We start from the raw sequence: 24,539 nt of genomic DNA on the forward strand, positions 1-24,539 counted from the left end.
TTTGTAGATTTACTAATTTTCAAATTAAATTTGTATTTAATGTCTCATAATAGAAAATAAAATATCATATACAAAAAATACAATCCACTGCATAAAATTTAATGTCATACAAATAATCGTTCCATGGAAAAATAAAACAAATCAATAGAAGTTGTAACAAAAATTTACAAACTAATTAGATACAAGAAATATAAAAAATATACCCTCAAATGATTTTCAAAGTCTAATCTCCATGTCAGCTCTTCAACTCACTTCTCCAGTTTGTCCTTAGCTTCTCTAAGGGCTCCAGCATCTCTTACACTTAGTGACAACATTCATAATTCTTTCCCAAGTGACACCTTTTTTGTGTCTGTTAATTTGCTTGTGCTTGCGTTGAGTAAAAGGTCCAAAAGATGTCCATCCCCAAGTGCACACAACAAGTAAGGTATCTGTAATTAAACATTAAACACTTTTTACAAATTTGACCTCATAGATGAAGATAAAGATGAAGATGAGATGAGAATCATACCCCTTCAAAGCACAAAGAAGAACAGAACGTGGTATTATTTTGCCACCTAGATGTTCTTCAGTGATGATATTTAAATCAGGTAGTGAAAATATCTTGACACTAATATCAGTCCACATCCCAACTGCAACAAGATTAGTATAATTTGGATTTTCACCAATTGGGTTTATGTGAAGACATGAGATATCATATTTTAGTTATGCGTGCTTTTTTTTCTACTAAAACACCATCACCAATTTCAAGGTAAACCAGACGGCCACCTCTAGTAGCCAATAGCACTTGTTATGGAAATTAAAAAGGTTAGTCAAACTTATTTATTAAATGACCAAAATACCCTTGGTTATACCTGAGTAGCGTTAACAGTGGCAACATTTATAGCGTTAACAGTGGAGGTGGTAATGTCACGTGTCTTCTTCCCATTGGACCTTGATTATTATTTGCTGTTGTTCAAGGGTAAAGCGCTACTAGTTGTCGCATAACAACAATATTGTTAACAGGACATGCCAAGTGCCAACACAACAAATAAATATATATTTTTTTGTAACTAAAAGAAAAGTAGCTAAAATAATATTTAAATTTTTTTACCTTTCGCGTGTTTAAAACACAAATGATATTACGAATTTTAGTGTCCCAAACATGAGCCATTCCATCCTCTGATCCAACAACCAATTGATATCCATCCAATGCAAAACCCAAAGAGCATATAGCCTTACTATATATTACAAATACAGTAAAAAAGTTGGAATTAGATTATTAATTTAACAATATTATATTGTAAAACAGTTTGGTTATCGCATACCTTTGATCAGATAATGTGCCAATGATATGTAAACCATAGTTGTTGTTGCTGTTGTTGGATGTGACTTGAGCATTGAGTTCTGCAATGTATATTTTCCCATCTCTCCCACAAGCATAAAAGACATGTTCCCCTTGATCTAATGCAACTACATCAATTATTGAAGGGAACACAATATTTCTCAACAATGTACCTCTAGTTAGGCTCCATACCTGTAATTTAAACAAGTTAATGAGGGTATTCACGAGTTTTACGAATATTTATGCAATATGTACCTTGCAAGTACGATCTAGAGCAGCAGATAAGATAATTGCATTGGATCCTCCATAGCCCGTGACAATGTTAGTTACAGGTAAAGCATGACCAGTGAAACTGTACTCATATAGATGTCCTGCTCTCTGTTGTCCTTCCTCATCAAATATCCTGATCACAAGATGAAGAAAATGTATTATAGTAATAAACCCTAAAATTGCAACTCATGAATGTAAAAGGGTAAATGAGTAATTATACATACATCAGAAGTGACCAGAATCTAACAGTTCCATCCTCAAATCCAAAAATCAAAAGTGACTGATCATTAGAAAAGACCAAGCAAGTAACAAGCCTATAGTGACCATGCCATTTCTTTAATAATCTACCAGTTGCAACCTACAATAAATCAAAAGAAATAAAGAAAAGACTTGTAATAAGATCAGTTTTTATATGATTTTTGCACAGGTAGTTAACCCGATTAGGAAAAACAGTGAATTGTTGGAACCAAAGAGCAACAGTAAATCAGAATAACAAAGTTTTCAATATAATTTGAAGATAAATTCAAAATTGGCAAAATAACCTTGTATTCTTTATGAGTAGAAAACTGAAATGAATTTACAACTCACCTCCCACAAGTAAATATGACCTGAAACTCCTCCTCCTACTATGTAAGTACCATCAGTATTGCAAGCAAGAAGATTGATTGTTTTTGCTGGAAAACTCTTAACTTCTACCTGAGGCTGCAAACAGCAAAAACCTGAACATAAATGTCAAATTTGATATTTTTCAAATGAATAAGCTATGAACTACATAAATAGTTATAGAGTTTAATGTAGTGAATGTTGGGTGATTAAACTCCTATCAGAATCTAGGCAACAGGAAGTAATTAAGAATTAAGCTATAATATTTCCTTTGCAATTCCTCTGTATGTTGAAAACCTAATGGAACTAGTATATTTACATAGTTGCTTCTGTTACATTTATATTTATAACTTCTACTTTAATCAGTTTATTTATTTATTATTATTATTATTATTACAAAACTAATAAGATGGTCACCAAGTAGAAACCTGGAACCATCTGCATCTACCTTTCCATATGCTCTAGTAATAGACTGCAAGTTTATGACATAATACATCAGTTAAAAATGAAAATATGTTGGCATTTTGTATATTTTTCCTCAAATATTAACATCAAATGATTAAAAGAGAAGAAAAGAAAAGATTGTTTAAAGCAAACTGAGAAACTATCAACTGTCAAGTGTATCTTGGATCTTGATAGCCAGTTTGTGCACCTCTTCCATAGGTTCCATTTGGATTGAAAGATAAATTATAATATGAAGTTGGCCTCACAGGGGTAGAAGCAGTGTTCCCCTTCACACCATTTGGGTTTCCTTTAGTTATGTCCAAAGATAAAGCAGGTTCCTTTTTAGTTGCTGTGATCTCACCCTTTGGAGGAGCAGGAGAGTTCACCATATTGACCTACTATTAGCATAGGTGAGCCATCAGGAGAATGAGGTCCATATGGTGCATAACCATAACCATAAACAACCTGTAATGAAACCAAAAACAATATACAATGATAAACATGTTTTCAAGTCAAAATATAGACAAAACTTACAGAAGGAAACAGGTTCTTACATGAGATAAATCAACTCCATCAGGATTCACATATCTTGAGTAGTCATCCCAATCATTGGTAGTTCCATCGTAGCCTATACAACAGAAAAGGGAGATTGAGCAATTGCAGAAAAGGGAGAAAAGGGGTAAGAAGACTATACGCCATTGTTAATGTTTTATGATAAGAGATAAACGAAAGAGAACTTATTGTGACTGGATTAATGGAGTATACACCATGGTTGGCTCGATTATCTGACCTAGAACCAAAATCCCACCACCACCACCGTTTCCGACGAGACAATGAGAGAAAGCATCTGGAGCGATCCCTTTTGAAGAAAGTTGTGCGATTACAGAGAGTCCTTGTTGACCGAATCCAAAGATTCCGTCAATGGCTATATCGGGTTTGGTTAAATCCCCAGTTTAGGATGTGCTACATCTGGTTCATGAACTTGCCAAGTCAATTAGGGTTTTTTTTAATGAAAAATGAAAGGGGTTAATGGATTAGGATGAACTACCTGAATACGATAGATGTTGAAGCGTTTGATGGTTTTGAATCGCCGATGATTGTATCAAGTAGAAAAGTATCAGAATGGGATGCACAAGTAGAAAAGTAGAGAGAATGATGTCGTACCTAAGAAAACAAAGAAAAAGAAGGAGAAAGGGGGAGAAAGAACGGCTCCTACCTGAGATGCGTAGAGAGTAGAAGTAGGGATCGAATATGGAGGAGGAAATCACAATTGAAACTCGTATAATTTTTCCGGTTAGGGTTTTATAGAGGAGAAGATGAGAAGTTTCAAAATCAAAATTAGAGGTAAGAATAGAGGAGAAAGAGGAACATGTATCATGTATTTGACATTCTTGATGGAATTGTTGCTCTCGACCTAGAGAATGATGGTTTTTACGGTTAGGGTTTTATCATACGAACGTGAAGCATGAGCACCTATGACATGAATGATTTGATCTCAATTGACAGAAATAGAAACATTAGCATATCATGATGGGGGTTTTGTTATCGGTGTAGTACGACAGGAAAGAATGGTTGGAGAAGATGGTCGGAGACACTTGGCGGTGCGAGATCGGAGGTTGGATGGTAGTGCGATGCTGCTATGAAGAAGAAGGACCTAGGGCCTTTTCTTGCTAATTGGAAGAGGCGGGGGGTTTGATTTTTGGGATCCAATAGGTGGGTGAAATCCCACCTTAAAAAACGCGTGTTTCATTAAAAAATTATAAAGCGACACACTTAGATGACACACGTTTTATGAAAGGCGCACTCCGCATTTCCTTTTTTCTTTTTCTGACACTAATTTTAGGGCACGCACAAATGCGTGTCCTCTATCCTTCAAAATTTGCAAAACTGACATTATTTTTTTTGGGCACGCAGAAATGCGCGTCCTCTATCAGCGAGTGTCATTGTTTGTGCGTCATTAAAGGGTTGTTTTCTAGTAGTGAATAATAATCAAAAGGTATGTAAACCCTAATCCTTTGTAATTTTCGATTATAGGAGGTTTCCTCAAAGTTATTGATGTTCATAGATTGTTGTTATCAATAAAGAAAACTTAAATCCAAATAAGTTGCATGTGAGCTTAAGGGTTAAGTTTTTCCGCCACAATCTCTTATCTTGCTAGACTATTGTAGTACATATGTGACCTTCATAAGTGTAAGTGTGAAGCTATTGATGAGAATTGCATATCTGGATTGGAATACCATAGTCCTTGATAACTACTAAATTTTTGTTGACACGACTCGCATAGCTGTAAACCAATGTGCGGTTTTCGTATCATAATTGTTACACCTGGAACTATTGTAGATAGTAAGCATGAATGGTCGGAAATCCATGACTCCTAAAAACCAGTGAGTTTCCTTTAAATTTATAAGGATATATAGATGCACAAATATTTGGAGATAAGGTATTATTAGAGTACATGTCCGTTATAAGTGGCAAATATTTATTTATGATAGTTGTAAAACGAGAAGAATTTTTTTTTTTTTTTTTGATTTTATAGTAGCTAGCGAGCTTAAATGGGTTGTGCAAAAAAATAAAAAATAAAAAATAAAATCGTTTAGGTGTCATGGCGCGAAAATCACAATATAATTGTTCTTTCTCCGTAGCTCTTTGCTATTGTTTGTTTTTTATATACGAAAGAGTAAATTACTGAAATCGCCCCTATGGTTTGGTCAAAATTGCACATTTGGTCTCTAACTTTTCTTTTTGCACTCGGATCGTTCCTGTGGTTTGATTTTGTTGCGCTTTTCGTCCCTGTGGTTTGATTTTGTTGCGCTTTTCGTCCCTGTGGTTTGATTTTGTTGCGCTTTTCGTCCCTGTGGTTTGATTTTGTTGCGCTTTTCGTCCCTGTGGTTTGATTTTGTTGTCTTTTCCGTCCCTTACATACATAAAGTTAGGGACCAAACATGCAACTTTTACCAAACCATAGGGACGAAAAACACAACAAAATCAAACCATAGGAACGATCCGAGTACAAAAAAAGTTAGGGACCAAACGTATAATTTGGACCAAACCACACGGAGAATAATTTACTCTATATGAAATTTCATCCGTTCTAAATAAATAAAGATATATAGTTAAAAATGAACATACAAAAACATGTTTGAAAAATATATGCTAAATGTCTCGTGAGCTTAAATAAGTTATTTCATATAATATTTTTTAAAATTAACCTATAAACTAACTTAATTGTCTCCCCGTATATTTTAATATAATAAACTTTTAAAAAGTAATTAGATTATATAGATCCAAATTTCCTACACTCCCACCCAATGAAGAAGAAAATCCCACAATCCACATGTTTATTTCACCTTTCCAACTTTATATTGGAATCAGATGTGTACTACCTATTCAACATAGGTTTTTAAATCACATTACTTTTAATCTTATTTATTATTTTATTTAAGATATGGTCATCAACATAAATCGAAACCTTTTTCCAAACAAAACAATAGAAAAGGAAATTATAGTCAGAATTTTAAAATATTATATGATGATTTAAAACATGATATTAACTACTTAATTATAATCAATATACGAATCGCTAGTTTTCAACTTGTTTGTTTTTCACTTATTTCCAGCCAACCTAGATCAAAGACATGTTTCTATATTTTTTTCTATTCATGTTTTAAGAAAATTACAAAATTTGATTTCTAACTGAATTAAATCTTTTGGACTATTGACTATTGACTAAACATTTAATTCAAGTAGAAATGTTTTGGACTATTTGACTATAAAACACTATCCAATTGAATTATCTAAATAATTTATACTTTTTCGTATAACCTAAAAAATAAAATGTTGAAAACTATTAGTTTATCTTTTATTTAATTTTCGATAAAAGTTTCGACCTTCACTTTTTAACTTCTAATTAACAACTTTTAGCTTTCAACTAACTATCGGTCTCCATCTACTATAACTACCATTACGAAATATACTTTAAGTCAGTTAACTTAAAAGTTCAAAATAAAATGAAAATGATGAGAACCAACAACATAATTTGCTTTTGTTAACAATATGAAAATGTATTTGATTTTTAATTCATAATAATAGCATATTTATATTTTTTACACGTGATAACAAGCAACATACATGCATATTCTTTTAGTGATGATAACAAATTTCATCCGACACATTCCTGTTACAATAAAAATATATAATTATGTTTGAAAATATGGTAATCTGCGCGTTATTGTGGTTAAAATAAAACAAGTTTTACAAGCCTCACATGCTTATTGATAAAACTAGAGTACATTGATATAAAAATGTAAATATATATTACACGAGTAAATATAATATATTACTATTTTTAGGAATTTGTTTAATGAAGACATGTAGGTGTTTATTGTTTATCACATGTATACTTTAATAATAAAATATGAGGACAACTAAGATTAATTCAAATTTAGTTACATGTATGGGTATAACTACATATACGGAATTTGTGTTTTTATTTATTCAATGAAAGACATAAAAATTTTTATGCTAGGAAGATGTTAATGATATATAATATTCATTTTATCATATTATTATGCCCATTCATTTTCTTGATGTTTAAGCTAACCAAGCACGAAGCAAAATCAAACTAAACTTTTGACCATCTCTGCTTTAGAAGCTTCAATAATTGTTCGAAAATGAAAAAAATATAGGATATTTCTTTTCTCTTTTAAAAGTTGTAAACTTACTAAATTTGTATCATTAATTATAGGAACTCATCTTGTTTGTTAGCAAAGTTAAACCATTTTTATTATATTTCATATCAATTTGTATTTTCTTTATTTTAGGTCATGCCATCTCATGAAAATTCATTTATTCTTAAATTGACATTAGACTTTAGATTCAATAGGCAGCGGTATCACGTGTGGACATATTTCCTTAAGGTTGATAATTCAAACATTGTTTTGGATATATGTGAAATTATAAATAGTTTAAGAATAGATTAGATTATTAAAAAAACAATGAAAAGCAAAAACGCCATTATAGTCATTTACGAACTATGCTACATTCCTTGTAGTTTTTTAATAAATTCCTTTTAAAGGACTTAGCAGACCTTTTTTGAAGATAGAAACAACATAACGGATTAAACTTAAATACAATATTTTGTAGATTTTATAATTATAACAATATTCTAAAAGGGATGCATGAAGAAAGGTAGATGGAAAGTCAACATCCAACGTGGGGCAACAAAAATAATTCTTAAACTACATCAACACTTTCCAATATGAATATGAATATTGTCGGGTGGGCTATGAAAACGATTCCTTTTTTTTTCTTCAAAAAAAAAAAAAAAAAAACAATGCACTATGATATATATATATATATATATATATATATATATATATTATCGTCGTCATATGAAACTAATTATATATATATATATATATATATATATATTATCGTCGTCATATGAAACTAATTATGTTATTAATTTCCTAGAAGAAAACATTAATGATTTCAAAAGCTTGATTAAAAACAAATCGGGTCTAAAATTAGATTAGAAATAAATGGTATTTTCAAAGTTGCCATTAGAAGTTAAAAGAAAAAACAACGTAAAAAAAGAGAATATTGTTTCGCAAACATTTAAAAGAATATTTTATTGGCTTAAAAAATGATGTTAACCCATATGTGATTGGGAACTTGTGTACTTCCAACGCTAAAATAGGTAAAAATTCAATAGATGCATATTTATTAAAGTATCAAACTATCAATGATAAGTTAGCAGGATATATATTAATGTACAATATGAACTCAAAATCTATAATTTTTTAATCAAAAGACTTTTAGGCCAGTGGTATCAATTTTTTTAAATATAAATGTTTTAGTTATCATCATACAACACAACGAAGGAAAAAGTAAACGGATAACAAGTTGTGTACAGTACAATTAAGAAGTAAATTATATTTGCTGTTAAAAAATCTATAATTTTTTTTAATAAGTTCAAATTATTTCAAAATTAACCAATTAACAAATATAAAAATTAAATTCAGGCCATTTATTAAAAATAAAATATTGTAAGTTCTACGAAACATGTTGACAAAAAAAAAAATTGATTTATACAAAATGGTTGCTGTAGAGTGAATACTACCTTTTACTTTTATAGTGGTTTTAGAGTTGGGTCACTTGCACTTCAACAACATGTATGTATAACCCATTATAAAGTGTCCCCCATTTATTACCATCAATTTTGACTTAGTAAAATACTTCAAAAAAAACTATATGATGTCAATTAAGTTTGTTTTTTTTTTTTTTTTTTTTTTTTTTTTACTTTTTATAAAAGGATGATTGGTCTTTTCTCATAAGCAACATCTTCACATTATTATATTAATACAATTAACAATAAAGGTATTAAGAAAGTAGGTCTTAATACAAAATAGAATCTAGTTTTATTTGATCCGGATAAAAAAAAACCTTAATAAGATAACATACACTCATCCATACTATTGACATTGTTCTATATACAAAAGTAGGTTATAACCTGTGGAAAGTAATATTGCTTTTTATATTTAAGTTTTTATAAAAAGTCATAAATGTTAATCGATTATATTAAATAAAATACTAATTAAAATATTTATGTTTTTTATTTATGTCAAATTATAATTGTTGATTCAAATAAATATATGAAATTATTTTTCAAGATATATGATAATTTTTATTTGTGAATTAATGAAAAAGAAATGATATTGTAAAATGAAATGTTAAATTAATTACAAAAAATAAAACAACTACAATAAGTGAATATAATTAAAATTGATATATGACAAATAAAAAATTAAGTTGTTGAAATAAACATATATGAAAAAATATAATAAATTACAAATGAAAAATAAAAATAAAGTTTAATTATCAAGCATATAAAAATTCCTAAAACAACATTTTTATGATTATATTTAGAAAAATAAATAAAAAATCGTTCGGTAGTAAATTAATTTATTATTGATCGAACTTAATTGTCTTAATTCATATTTTTTTTAACAAATTAATATAAAAATATAAAAATAAGTATATATTGTACAATATTATACAATATGTATTTATTTTAAATATTATTAAAAAAAATTATGAATTTTATTTTCCAAATAATCAATTGATTATCACTACTCTCCACTGCTTAATCAAACAAAGTAGATTGTCACTTATAACATATTAGATTTGATTTGATAAAACATTATTACTTTTATTTACCAAATAATCAATTGATTATCGTAGATTCAAATATTTTTCTAATTATCATAATTTTGTGGTGCAATGGGTTTAATGGATACTAATTTGGCTATAACAATCTAAAAAGCTTGAGATCACCTAGATTTTTCTTAGTTAATACAATGGTTGGAGAAGCTCATAACATATTTTATTAGTTAAAGTCATAATTTAAATGAAGCATGTAATTAATGAAAATTAACTACCATTAAGATTTAAAAGTCACCAAATCCAAGAGGAGTCAAAATGTTTTCACTACCATATTAGAGAAAACACTTTCATGGTTGTGTGAACGAAAAACAATCACAAGAACCATTTGTTGCTTGTTAATTTGAAGATCTATTACGTAATCAAGAAATTAATCAACTAATTAAATATTTACATATCTAAACTCATAATTAAAGACACATGAATATAAATAGATGTTTTACTAGAAACTATTTTCATATAATACCATCAAAACCACTCATAATCAATTAATTATTCTATTGATTGACCCAATATTGAAAATAAAAACTAACTACTAATACTAGTAATAACAATAAAAATGATATAAATTATACCAATACCGATTACGAAACGAAGATGACAATGCTTCTTGAAATCATCACTTCTTGTTGCTCCAAAACTTCATTCATAATCCAAGTATTAATACAAAAATTAACCTAGCCTAATTTAAAGAAAATAATTCAAAAGACAATAAAATCAATGATAAAGATATCAATGATAATAGATTTGATTCCAAAAATAAAATAAAGAGAAATAAAGTGGAGACACCAAATAGGCGTCGTCCACTCTTCTTTTCTTTCTCCTGGCGAAATTAAGAATACCGAGATGAAGTGCCCTACTGCTTCTTTTGATGGCTACGTTTTTCCAACTCCACAGAGACAAATGGGTTAATACTCAAATTATACTGATCTGCTGGAAATAGTTCAGAATGGGCATATAAATTGGGTTGCTGAAGTATTAAGTAATGGGCTGCTATATGGGTTGTTAAATAAGATGTTGGATAGCTTACTGTGCTTTTGTTCATGAGGCTAAAAATTTGGTAGTTGTCGAGACCAACAAATAAAAAAAGACTAAATACGACGACATACAAAAATAAATTGTAGTAGCGGTAATAGAGATCGAATCCACAGGGCTTGGTTCGAATCAAATATATGCATTCAGTTTCTACGAAATAAAAATATAAAATGATATGAGGGTTTTCAAAATGTTAAATGTGATAAAAATATTTTACAAAAATAACAAAAATGGAAAAATACAAAATCTATAAAATAAAACATTCCAATATCGGGATAAATCACAAGTGCAACTATTTGACTAATCATCATAATTTTGTGGTGCAATGGGTTTAATGAATACTAATTTGGCTATAACAATCTAAGAAGCTTGAGACCACCTAGACTTTTCTTAGTTAATACAATGGTTAGAGAAGCTCATAACATATTTTCTTAGTTAAAGTCACAATTTCCATGAAACATGTAATTAATAAAAATTAACTAGCATTAAGATTTAAAAGTCACCAAATCCAAGAGGAGTTAAAATGGTTGTATTACCATGTTGGAAAAAATACTTTCATGATTGTGTGAAAGGAAAGCTATCACAAGAACCATTTGCCGTTTGTTAATTTGAGGATCTATTACGTAATCAAGAAATTAACCAACTAATTAAATATGACATCCCAATTTTCACGGCCAAAAAAGACCGATTTCGTTTATGCTTTTTAAAATAAAATCATATTAATCTTTCAAAAGGTGTTGCAAAATTTTTACCCCAAAACAAAATGTGATAAAAATTTATCAAAGCATTTATTAAAGAATGTATTTTCATTATATTACAAAACCTCAGGATGTCATGTTCCGATATAGACCAAAAGCATAAACAATACGATATAGGCCTTACAACAGTTATTTACATATACTGGCCCATAATCCAAAATCTCTCGTCATCATCCAACTATGCTTTTGTTCCACTACCTGTAATATAAAAGTTGAGTGGGTCAGGCTTGAGAGTCTGGTAAGTATATAGAGTTTTCAACCTACAATAAATAAATTTATTAATTTTCATCAACCAACAATAAATTTATTAATTTCGTCAATCAACAATAACCCTGATTACCCATTCCCGTTACCCTCACTTTATGTCCCTAAACATCTAATAAAAAGGACCTAGCTTAAGGATCATTATCGGGGTAACAACACTACTTAAGAGATACTTCTGTAGTTTCTTAAGGTTCCACCCTTAAGAATCCTCTAACATTAACTCATTCATTCCAAAGGATAGTCCTAAGGAATATGCATAAAGTCCATCCTTGCCAATAGCACAACTGCCAATGTTCTCTATTAGACACAGTTGCCAGGATATTTAGATTACAACTGGTGAACACTTAAATCAAAATACCTGATAAACACTCCGTTTAAAAATACTTAATGAACACCTAGTTCAAAAACATCTAGTGAACACTCCGTTCAAAAATACCCGATGAACACATAGTTCAAAAATACCTGATGAACACATAGTTCAAAAACACCTACGGGTTACAAGCCCTGTTAATGTTCCACTGGACTGTCTAGAAAAGTCTGTGGTCGACATCTATATTCTGTTAGATGACTGGAACATCGTCAACATCGAGACCTCTCATCATTTTATTGCATCATACATCAACTATTTCATCTACCCATGTTATACCCAACATATTTGTAGATAAAAAATTTATATATATATATATATATATATATATATATATATATATATATAGTTTAAATCATTCTAAACATGTATAAAACATTCATTCAACATCCATCTCAAATAAACAAACAACATATATACACATAGCATGTATTTTATATAAAATATTTCATATCTATGTGTAAGATGAAAGTGACTATACACTCACTTTATTTGACGATAATTGGAAAACACTTCGTCCCTTAAAACAATCTTTTTCGATGAAACCAAGATGTTTTCTCAAAAACCCGGGCTCTGTGTGGGCAGAGTTTCGACTAAAAAAAACTCGTTTTCTCGGAGGCTTCCGGGCTCTGGATTTTCTTTGGGTGCTAGGATGGTACCCTAGGCTTTGGGGGGGTTTAGTATAGGCTAAAAGGAAAGCAGAAGGTGTAAAAGTGTGAAAATTGTAAACATAACTCGCCAGCCTCGCATCCTATTTATAGGAGGCTGATGTCTCGAATTACACTGGGCGTAATATCATGGTACGCGGGGCGTACTACTTCACCAGCCACTACGCTGGGCATACGAGACATGACGCCTGATCAGGTTCCGAGCTTCGGATGGGTCATAGCTACCAATACGCGTCCATCATGCGAAGGACTAGGGGTGATCGACTCCGGATCACGTGCACAAGTATGTTGGGCGTAATCCGAGTACGTTGGGCGTACACCTTCGGACCAGCCTCAGAATTTAGGCCTTAAACTTTAAAAATTCGTAACTTTCGCATACGGGCTCTGTTTCGACTTTCTTTATATCCATTGATTAGGTGAGAATATACTCTACAACTTTTTGTTTAGACTCCGTCGGCTAATTTTGACTTTATTTTTAAAGTTATATTTCTAACAGACCGGGACATGAAAAGTCCGTTAAAAATTCATAACTTCTTTATCCGACGTCCGTTTTCGTCTGTCTTTTTACCATTTAACTACTATCGACAAGATTTTCAATTCTCGTTTAGGTTGTGTCGGCTAAAAATCGCTCGATCTATAATTCGAATTTCAGGCTGCATACTGCTATATCAAATCTTAGAAAATTCATAACTTTCTTATACGAAGTCAGATTTGGACATTCTTTTTATGCACACTCTTGATTTAGCGTATACTAAGACTTTCATTTAGATCACTAAGGCTAGCATTTTATCATAAATTCACTTTTTACTTCACACAGTGTCGTGCCGGTTCTGTCGTGAAACTTCGGCATGTCATAACTTCTTTGTTATAACTCGGATTTCAGTATTCTTTATATCTACTGAATCCTTGTTTCAACCACTACAACTTTCTTCATAGATGTTGGGTTTATCTAACATTTATTTTCGATGCTTATTTTTATCCTTAATTTATTAAATAATAATAATTAAGTGTAAGCACATAATACTCAAATAATACATCTTAATTACTTCAAAACAAGTTACAAAAGTTGGCCAAGACTATTACATTATCATTAATGTCTAGCCTAGAAACACGGACGTTACATTAAACATTCACACATCTAAACTCATGATTAAAGACATATGAACATAAATAGATGTTTGACTATAAAATATTTTCATACCATACCATCAAAACCACACAAAACTATTCCTCATCAATTAATTGCTCCATAGATTCACCCAATATTAAAAAAAAACTAACTACACATAATAATGATGACAATAAAAATGATATAAATTATACAAATATCGATTATTAAACGAAGATAACAAAACTTTTTTAAAATCGTCACTTCTTGTTGTTCCAAAAACTTCGTCCATAATCAAAGTATTAATACAAAAATACCCAATCTAATCTAAAGAAAATAACTAATTCATTAACAAATTATGATTGTGAAATCATAAATGCAATGTTCCAAAAATAAGAAAAATAAATCAGGAATAATAAAAAAAATAAATGGGGAGTTCAACACAGAAGAGAGAGGGTACTCTCCACTTGCGCCGTCTCTTATTTTTCTTTCCTGCCGGCGAAAAAAACAATAACTCAAATGCCCTAGTGTTTCTTTTTGATTGTTGCGCTCTCTACTCCACACAAGACAAAAGGCTTAATTAACTTGCTCATGGGCTGCTGGAAAATACATTTGGGCTTCTGATATTGGGTTATTTAAAATCTGAAAATGGGCTGCCAAACCTAAAGCTGGCAGCTTCCTGTTCTGATGTTCACGAGCCAACTACCCGACCAAAACTTGTCTGAATCCATTTCTTTTTGGTGAGATCGAAGATTAACAAGTTGGGAAGATGTCTATAGATTTTCTGCTCAATCGGACAACGTTTTCCCCTCCGTCTGATCGCTTGAAAAAGGTCTTGCAATGCTGTCAAAATCCGAAAAATAAATTTATATCGCTTTGTTTTTTTTTTTGCTCCCGGATTTTGCTACGAGATTTCAATCGTGGTTGCAAGGCATTCAATGTGGCTTTAACAATGCTACAGAATACCATCTTGCTCGTATAAATCTGGACAAAATAACTTAAACGAGTAAAAATATTCAAAACAATAAATTTAACGATCTAACGTAAAAAGAATATTAGAAATGTAAAAAGTAAAAGAAAACGATTGCTAAAATATATTCAAATAATCAAGTTATCACCAAGCTTAACTTTTCCTTGTCCTCAAGGAAAACAATATGGAAAAGTCAAACCGAAGAAAAACAACAAAAAAAAAAAAAAAAAACGACAATGCAAATTTATCAAGACACATAACTTTTTTTTTTTTCAAATACTTCATAAAAAATAAAAAATAAATAAATAATAAAACTAAACCAAGATTATGTAAGTTACAATTAAGATACCGGCTTAATAGTCATGCAAAAAAAATCCAACTTATACCTAATTGTTGAAACAAAAGTCGAAATTGGAAATTTCATCAAAATGGGGACAGACAACATAACTACTAAGCCTAACATGTGAAATTTCAACAAACATAAACTAACTAAATAAACATAAAGTACCTTCTAAACACAAATTATCATACTAATGCAGCATGAGAATGCTAAAAAAATGTTTTTTTTACATATAAAAACATGAAATTAACTAAACACAATGCATAAAAAAAATTATCCTAAATGAAAAAAAAAAAATGAAAAGAACAAAAGTAAAATAAATAAATCATCCTGTGTAAAATTAGTACAAAATTTTTCGAACTACATTTTAAAACAAAAGTGCTTCTGTTCTGAGGCTAAAAACCATATCAAAACGATCACGAAACGAAGATGACAAAGCTTCTTGAAATCATCACTTCTTGTTGTTCCAAAAACTCCATTCATAATCCAAGTATTAATAAAAAAAATTAACCTAACCTAATTTAAAGAAAATAATTCAAAAGACAATAAAATCAATGATAAAGATATCAATGATAATAGTGTTTGATTCCAAAAATAAAACAAAGAGAAATAAAGTGGAGACACCAAAAAGGCGCCCGTCCACTCTTCTTTTCTTTCTGCCGGCGAAATTAAGAATACGATGATGAAGTACCCTATTACTTCTTTTGATGGCTGCGTTTTTCCAACTCCACATAGACAAATTAGCTGATACTCAAATTAGATTGATCTTCTGGAAATAGTTGAGAATGGGCTTATAAATTGGGCTGCTGAAGTATTAAGTAATGGGTTGCTATATGGGCTGTTAATTAAGATGCTGGATAACCTACTATGTTTCTGTTCATGAGGCTAAAAATCATATCAAAACTTGTCGGAATCCACTCATTTTCAGTGAGATGGAAGATTAACGAGTTGGGAAGACGTCTGTCAATTTTCAGCTCAATCAGACAACGTTTGCCCCACCGTCTGATCACTTGAAAAAGGTCGTGCAATGTTGTCAAAATCCGAAAAATTAATTTATATCACTTTGTTTTTCTTTTTGCTCCCAGATTTTGCTACGAGATTTCAATCGTGGTTGCAAGGCATTCAATGTGTCTTTAACAATGCTACAAAATACCATCTTGTTCGTACAAATTTGCACAAAACAAGTAAAAATTAAAAGAAAACAATTACTAAAATATATACAAATAATCAAGTTATCAAAATTACATGATATTGTTTGAGTTTCCAGTTGATTAGAATTGTGAATTGTTGGCGAGGCACCAATCATATTATCAAATGTCGGATGACACTTGCGCTTCTGTTTCCGGTACATGAGTGAGTTAGCTACAAAGATGGCGGGGTATGGTCACACATATCCAGTGAAGAGAGAAGATTTTTTGGATTACTTGAGGATTGATTGTAAGATTGTATTCAAGGTAAGCCACCGTTCAAAGTTATTTCGAATTGTAGGTTAAAATTAGGATTCCACTTGAGCCTTTAGTCTATCAATTGGTCATGTTCAAGATAGTATACAAATTCCTATGAACCTATCACAGAATCAGCAACTTATATTGACAATTTTCATCGAATAAACGACAATCAAAGGAAAAAAAATATGTATCTTATGCAAAATCATATTACATGTGAAAATGCCCCAATAGCATTGAAGCAAAAACATAATTTATGATTCATACAAGGAATAAAGAACAAACAACAACGTGATGTCTCCAATATGCCTGCTTATTATGACAAAACAAATAAACTTACACAATTATAATGCAGGAAATTCTAAACTGCAAGATGATTTATCCATAGAAAACGTAGCACGAAGAGAAAAAACTAAAAGATTGAGAATATGATGTTTTGTTACAAATGGAGGCTAAGAACGGATTCAAAAAAACAGAGGATACCAGGAAAAAATTCAAAGTATTTCGTTTTATAATTTCGAAATATATGGTAATATATTATTTATAGCAAAATATACAAGATTAGGTGCTGAAAGAACGGAATTCTTATAATTTCGGATGACTTTATAAGTTTACTAGGTTAAAACCCGTGGAAACCCACGGGTGTTAATTTTAAATAGAATTAAAACTTGTTGAAATCCGTTTTAAAAAGAAAAAACAATATTCATAATTAAAACTCATAATGACTAACTAAATATTTGCAATAAAAAAAATATTAAAATCGTAATAACTAACTAAATATTTAAAATAATATATTGTTTAATATAAAAAATAATATTTAACTTAAAAGGAAGAATGTTTTTTTATTTTAGAATCTCTTTCACTTTCTTCACTATAATTTTCTTCGCTTAATGTTTTTTTTGTAAAAATGTGGGTTTAATATCTAATATGTTAAATATAAAATTAATGTACAAACATATATAAATAACGAAAAATAAGCTAAACGAGTTTGTTAAGAATAACTGTAACATGAATTCATCAATCACACGTTTAATTAACAAGTACAACTGAAATTATAACTAAAAATTTTAAAAAACAAAATAAAATATTTAAGTATATTTTTTTCTTATAAATACACAGTTATATATAATCTTTGACACAAAAAATTGATTGATAACTTAAACTCAACATAACATTTAATTAATTATAATTCAACATTAAGGAATGAGAGACAAAAAAAACTTATATAGTTATGAACATTTACATTTACCTTTACCTTTAATGTTACTTTTTAAAATTGTTTAAACATGTATTGTATATTGATAGAAATAAATAAACAAATAAAGAATTAATAAAGAAAAGTTAAAAGAGTTAACAAAGAAAAAACAGGGAAAAAGGATGTTTTCCACATGAAGTTCTAACCTTCTAAACATTTTCCCTCATTTTTTTGGCATAATCACTGAAATGACCAAGATTAGTGGCTCCATTTTAACAAATAAAACACAATGTTGATACTTAATAAAACTTGGAACAATTGACGTAAGATCATATCTTTTTGCAAGATTACATTTTTGCACAACAAGCCTTGATCAAGAATTGATGTTATCACCTGTACAGTTATCATCAAATTATGTTTTAACTTTTAAGACATGCAATTTCACTATTATCTAAAAATAAAAAAAGAAATCATTCCTTATGGAATTAATCCATTATTTTATTTTGTATAGCTTGGCTACGTACGTAACTGCATCACATATAATGATTGCCACCTGAGTTAACAATTCCTTTTAGTTAAGTTTTCTAATATAAGGAGGCTATTCTTTCCTTTATCAACTAAAGAATCTCTTAAAACCAAGTATTGTACAAAATAAAGATAACAACATCCATTTCCATCTTAGGACAAGAACATGTAGAATTAAATTATAAATTTAATTGATCAAATATCATGTCATACCTAATATACATACACAAAATGCCAACTCCAAGTAAGTAATAAAAGAGGAAATTGGAGGAAGAGAGAACCAAGATTCTATAGATATGGCAATTGGAGGATATATATAAACCCAACATGAAGTTCCATCATCACTAAACCCGGACATAATTAGTTATTATTAACAAAAGAAAAAAAAACAGAATATGATTCAACTGTATCATGTTGATTAAAATATATTAAATAGGAAAGAGACACAAGGCACATACATGCACACTATTCTTCTTGCAGATGGTGGATATAAGCTTTCGTATTGGACTATTTTCCTTGTGTCCACTGGTTTGATGGCAAAAACAAAGAAATTACAAGAAAAATTCTAAAATCAGGCAACAAAACCAATAGACACACTAAACCAAAACAGGTACATAGAAAATACATGCTCTGTCATCATCCCCGTTGAGGAATGAGCCTGCCATATTTGATTGTAGGGTTGTCTGGTGAATCTGGATTCCACCTCAAAACAACCTCTGTAGTAATTTAAAAACCTCATTTTTAATATATTACTATGTCATAGAGTAGTAGACAATAATTCACACCTCAATGGGATTAACATTACTTTTAAAATCCTTACTGTAGCTTATCATCTTCGGGTCGTAGTTTCTAGAATCATAGCATAATACTTTCAACTTTTTATTTATCATTACCATCATTATTTTTGTAATGAACACCATCAATCATAAGGGTAAGTTTGTGATTTCGAATGAATGTTAGCGAATCTTTATCTGATTAATCTTATCATGCATCAAAGAATGCAAGAATAAGACCATTAACTACATCATGCATCAAACAATCAGACTTACATCATGCCCAAAGCAAATGTTGCAGCCATTGACACTATGTTTTGAATAAATACTTAATTACCGAAAGCACAATTCCAAAGGGATAAAGTAGACAACACGGTCAATTTCTCATGGTACTAATAGTAACTATTACTCCATTCCCATAAAAAGATATATTATAACCTCTGAGGTCAAATTTATAACGCCTCAAACTTAATTATCAGTTTTTTGTCAATTTAATCAAATTGTTCTATAGAACATTGTAGATTTTATTGCATTTTTTATCAGGTTGTACTTTGATTGGGTTTTTTCAAGAACTAAAGGCCTAAAGCTTGATAGTAAGGAATTGGAGTGTGAATATTATTAAAGGGTACATTTGGATTCAGTTTAAATTTAACAATTTTCTCAAGCAATAATAAGGCATAATCGAAAGTATAAAAGTAGGACAACTTCAAAACAAACTATTGTCCAACTCCATATGCTATAACTTATATGGAATTTTAATTCTTTTACATTTTAAACAATCAAAATCCAGTATATTTGAGAAATTATAACTTTCGCTGTTTTGCATATTTATTTATTTTTCATTTTTGATAACATACAAGACAAAATCAAGTACTCACTATGAAATTAATCCAGAAAATATAAATGGAATAAAATCTACAAACTTAAAGCAATTGTAATTGACTTAGACATTTCATCAAACGGTTAACCTACAAACTTAAAAACTAAAGTTTCATCAAGCAAATTTAATATATTCATCACATGTACTGTAAACTGGAAGAAGATGAATGATAATTATACTAAACTCAATTTTTGAAACTGACAATGGTTTACAGAGTTCGTGGATAGTAGTTTTCATTACCATGTAATCTCTTATCGACATCCTTCCGGGCTCTATTCAACAAAAAGCTTTAATCAAAACATAATACCAAAAGAGCAGCATAAAAAGTAATTAAACCGCATTTTTGTAGAAACTATAAAGAGAAAGGAAGAAATAGAGATTAAAGGTGCTATGGAATTCCTGATCTTTTGCTATCGCATTCGAAATTGATCGCGGATAATTTGGTATATCAATTGAAACGTCAATACATAACTTTAATTCGGAAAAAAAAATTGAAAGTACAATGCCATTTATTGTATACTCGTGAAGTTTTTTTTCCCGTTTTTCTGTAAAAGATGTAGAATTTCAGGGGTAAATCAGTCACACACAACAAATCAGTATACCTTCTTATGGAAAAACTGTTAAAAATCAAATTTCTATAAAGTACAATGACATGTTCAACATATTTTTTAATGTTTCATTGATTAATTTATTTTTCTATATAAAATGCAGAAAAAAAAAAGATAATATGACAAAAATGTGATTGATTATAAAACTCAATGGCTAAATAAATTAACTGGAAGTAAAACTTAATGGCAGCTTGAGAGTTTACATAAATTAATGCGAATGGATTAGGAAACAAGCTTGATCTTTCTTAGAATTTTATCCCCTTTTATTACATCCAATGTTATAGTCTGGGATCATGAACATCAATGCAATAGCTCTTACAGGGGCAAAAAAGTCCATTGTTGCCATTATAAGCTTGCATATGAATCTAAATTTAAGCCAAATGTAGTAGCTACCAAAAAACACAACTGTTTCAGTAACCCAATTGGAAAAACAGTCAGTCCCCAGTTTTAATTTTATCCTTAAGGAAGAGTCAAAATCTATGGAAGCTTGTACATATTCCTTGGTGAAAAAAATGTAGAAAGTTGAGAGATGAAGTATGTGACCTAATCTTCCGTAATTAGAATAACGGTAGAATACTAGAATTAATGTGGATCAACCATATATCATCAAGTCAATCCCCCACCCCCTCAGAAACTTAAGAAATGTCAAATTGATACAAATGCCCATGATACCACTTAAACCTGAAAACTTTATTCTATTTATGCCTTTAATATGGTCTTAAGCACATAAAATTACAATTTTTTAAGAAATTCATTATGACATGATAAGATTGCATAATTTTCATTTGCACATCTTTTTTACTTTCATTTCCAATTTTACTTCTTTTAAGAAAATCACAAGAAGCTGGTTAGATTGTCTCAAGCTTTTTTGACTCACTTACCAGAAAATTACGTTGATTTAGATTAGTATTTTATATTCATCCACATACCAGATGAGCAATTTTACTAATTCTTTTCAAATCAAATGAGTGAAATAAAAAACTTTTTTAAGAATCTAACGCATCAGTACTTACTGAAACTTTGTACTTTAGTTTTAATTACAAGGAAATAAATCACAAAGAGATTCTTGTGAAAATTATGATTAGCACTATTAAAAAGCACGTTTTTATTAATAAATATTCGATTTAAATTTATAATTTATCAAGAACTTGTACAAAGAAATATCCATTGTGGAATCTAAGTAAATCTTAAACTTTTCTAATGTATATATATTAAGAATATCATACTAAAAGCCCTAATTTTAAAATATAATCATATGAATTGGCAAAATAATCGATAGCAAAGACCGTACATGTTTAAAAATTATCCATTTGAATGTAAGTAACATGACTAACCTGTCTCTAACATTAACTTCTTCGACATTAGCTAACAGGCGTTGAACTACAACAACATGAGAAAAAAAAGAGATTAGGGCAGATGTGTTAATAATGAGAGACGTGGAGAAATCTCAATGAGGATGGATAGAAAATTGGGTTAGAAATTGAAAAGACTAAGAAGAAGAATACGAATTCACCTTGTTATAAAACCAAGACAAAAGTTGATCTGAGCCGACCATTTTGTTTCTTTGCATAAAAAAATCTAAAGGATGAAGAAGAAACGCCGGGATTCAACACCATCGAAAACACTAAACACCACAAAATCACCACCGTAACACCCATTACTATCACCAATCGCAACCCTTAAGCCACCACCACTACCAACCACCGAGCACCATCACCTTCTACCTACCGCCTCCTCTATCTGAAAACAACCGTATACCTCACTTTCTCATATGTGTTATCACTACTGCCAGCACCACAAACCACTTTCCACTTAAATACCATTCTTTTACCACCATTGCTCAAGCCGGATTTCACCATGGAACCAATCGAACCAAGAGAGAAACAAAATAAGCAGAAAGGGGCCCATAATTAGGGATTTCAAAAACGATATTCAAATTTCACTTTCTCATAGAGGTTGAAGAAATAACGGGATTAGAGATGGAGATTTTAAATTGGCAAAATTTAAGGAAATCAATAGAAGCGTTTCCGATTTTGAAGCAATCATATGGTCATTTTCGGAAAATCACTTTGAGAGAATGGGCGGGAAAAGAAGCTTGGAAGGGGCTATTTGATTGAGACATTGCATATTAGTTCTGTTTTATTAGGATAGGGGATTTTCAACCTTTTTTCAAAATTTTTTGAAAAATGTATAACCAATAATGTATTACCCTTATCTTACATGTTTAAATTGTATTTTTATGAACACCGCATGCCTATAATAACATATAGTATTATATTTTTCAAATTCATAATTTTGGTCGATTAATTTTGGTTGAATAAGTAATTGAATTTATATTAAAAAAATAGTGATATATTTAGTATTCACAATGAGAACTCTGGGAATAGCCTTAAAGCTAAAGTTCAGAATGAGTACATAATGAATAAAATGGTTTCAGAAAAAGCAAACCCTTTAGAAAAAGATCCGTTTGAATATGAAATAGGTAAGTTTCCAAGTAATTATTATATTTCTTGTTTGCATTCTCCAAAATGAAAACTTTCAATTAGAATAAACAAATACACGAAATAAATTGATTACCAGGCACATGAAAATGTGTAGGGGTAAAGTGGTCACTCCATCAAACTACTTTGTTATAATGTGTTTTGAATGGTAGTTTTTGAACCATGGATCATTATCTAGGAAGGCTAGTTTAATTCTTGCATGGTGCAAGGATCGAACCTAGGCCACTTGGGAACTGAACCAACGTCCTTACCAATCAATTTAACACAGTAGCTGATTTAATTGGGTATGTATCACAGCAGGGAAGCCACAGGAAGAACAGGAAGGTCTTGATCAGCATATGTTATGGTACACTCTAGGAGATTTGGAAGGCTAGGAACGGGAGGCTATTCAAAAGACTACCAACTACTCCCCCAAAGGTTGCTGATAATATCCAATCGGTGGTATACATGTAGTTGAAATACAGGAGCTCGGCAAAGATATGTGAATGGGCTGTTTGGTGCTCATGCCCTTTTAATTAATTGAACTCCAATGTAATGCAGTAGGTGATGCTAATGATGTAAACTGAAACTATATGTTCCCTGCTAGCTCCTTGCAAGTCGGGATTTTTTTGTTTCCTTTCTTATTTAATATATTTGCCGGTTCCAAAAAAAGGATCTTTATCCATACAATCAAAAGTCACATACATACATAAATAAGCACACACTTCACCCCGTTTGGATTTGATGATTTTTTGTAATTTATATAGAAAGGAACAATTAACATGAACCATATATGTATTTTGAACCAACGATCATTTATGCTTTTACCTATACATATAGTTCCACACAATCACACTCAAATAACTAATTATAAATGCAATTCTTTTTTATACAAACTATCGGTAATAAAAAAAACATTAAATTTGAATTAGTAAGACTAAGGATTTTTAAAACAACATTTTTCTCAATACTAATATTGAAATGAGGAATAAATATGTAAATTAAATAATAACATACCAAACATTAAAAGATATATGACATGATAGTTTTATCATGTTATAAATGTAAAATAAAAATTTATAAACTTTGTTTGTTAATTAAATAAATTATACAAATATCATTAAGACGTGGGAGTCTTATACATCATTAGCCATGTGTTTATGCGTAATTAAGTGAATTAAAGCTATATTCGAAGTAAGAGGTATATCTTTATCAATGTGAAAGCTAAATTGATTAACTATTTAATAATTGAATAAATTATAGA

General features: G+C 30.1%; 1 pseudogene; it reads right to left on the reverse strand.

Annotated features, from left to right (window-relative positions):
- Window positions 1–877: 877 nt before the first annotated feature.
- Window positions 878–22,654, reverse strand: LOC111890369 (protein ROOT INITIATION DEFECTIVE 3-like; annotated as a pseudogene).
- Window positions 22,655–24,539: the final 1,885 nt, after the last annotated feature.

Source organism: Lactuca sativa, chromosome 4, assembly GCF_002870075.4.
Source record: "Lactuca sativa cultivar Salinas chromosome 4, Lsat_Salinas_v11, whole genome shotgun sequence".
Classification (NCBI taxonomy): domain Eukaryota; kingdom Viridiplantae; phylum Streptophyta; class Magnoliopsida; order Asterales; family Asteraceae; genus Lactuca; species Lactuca sativa.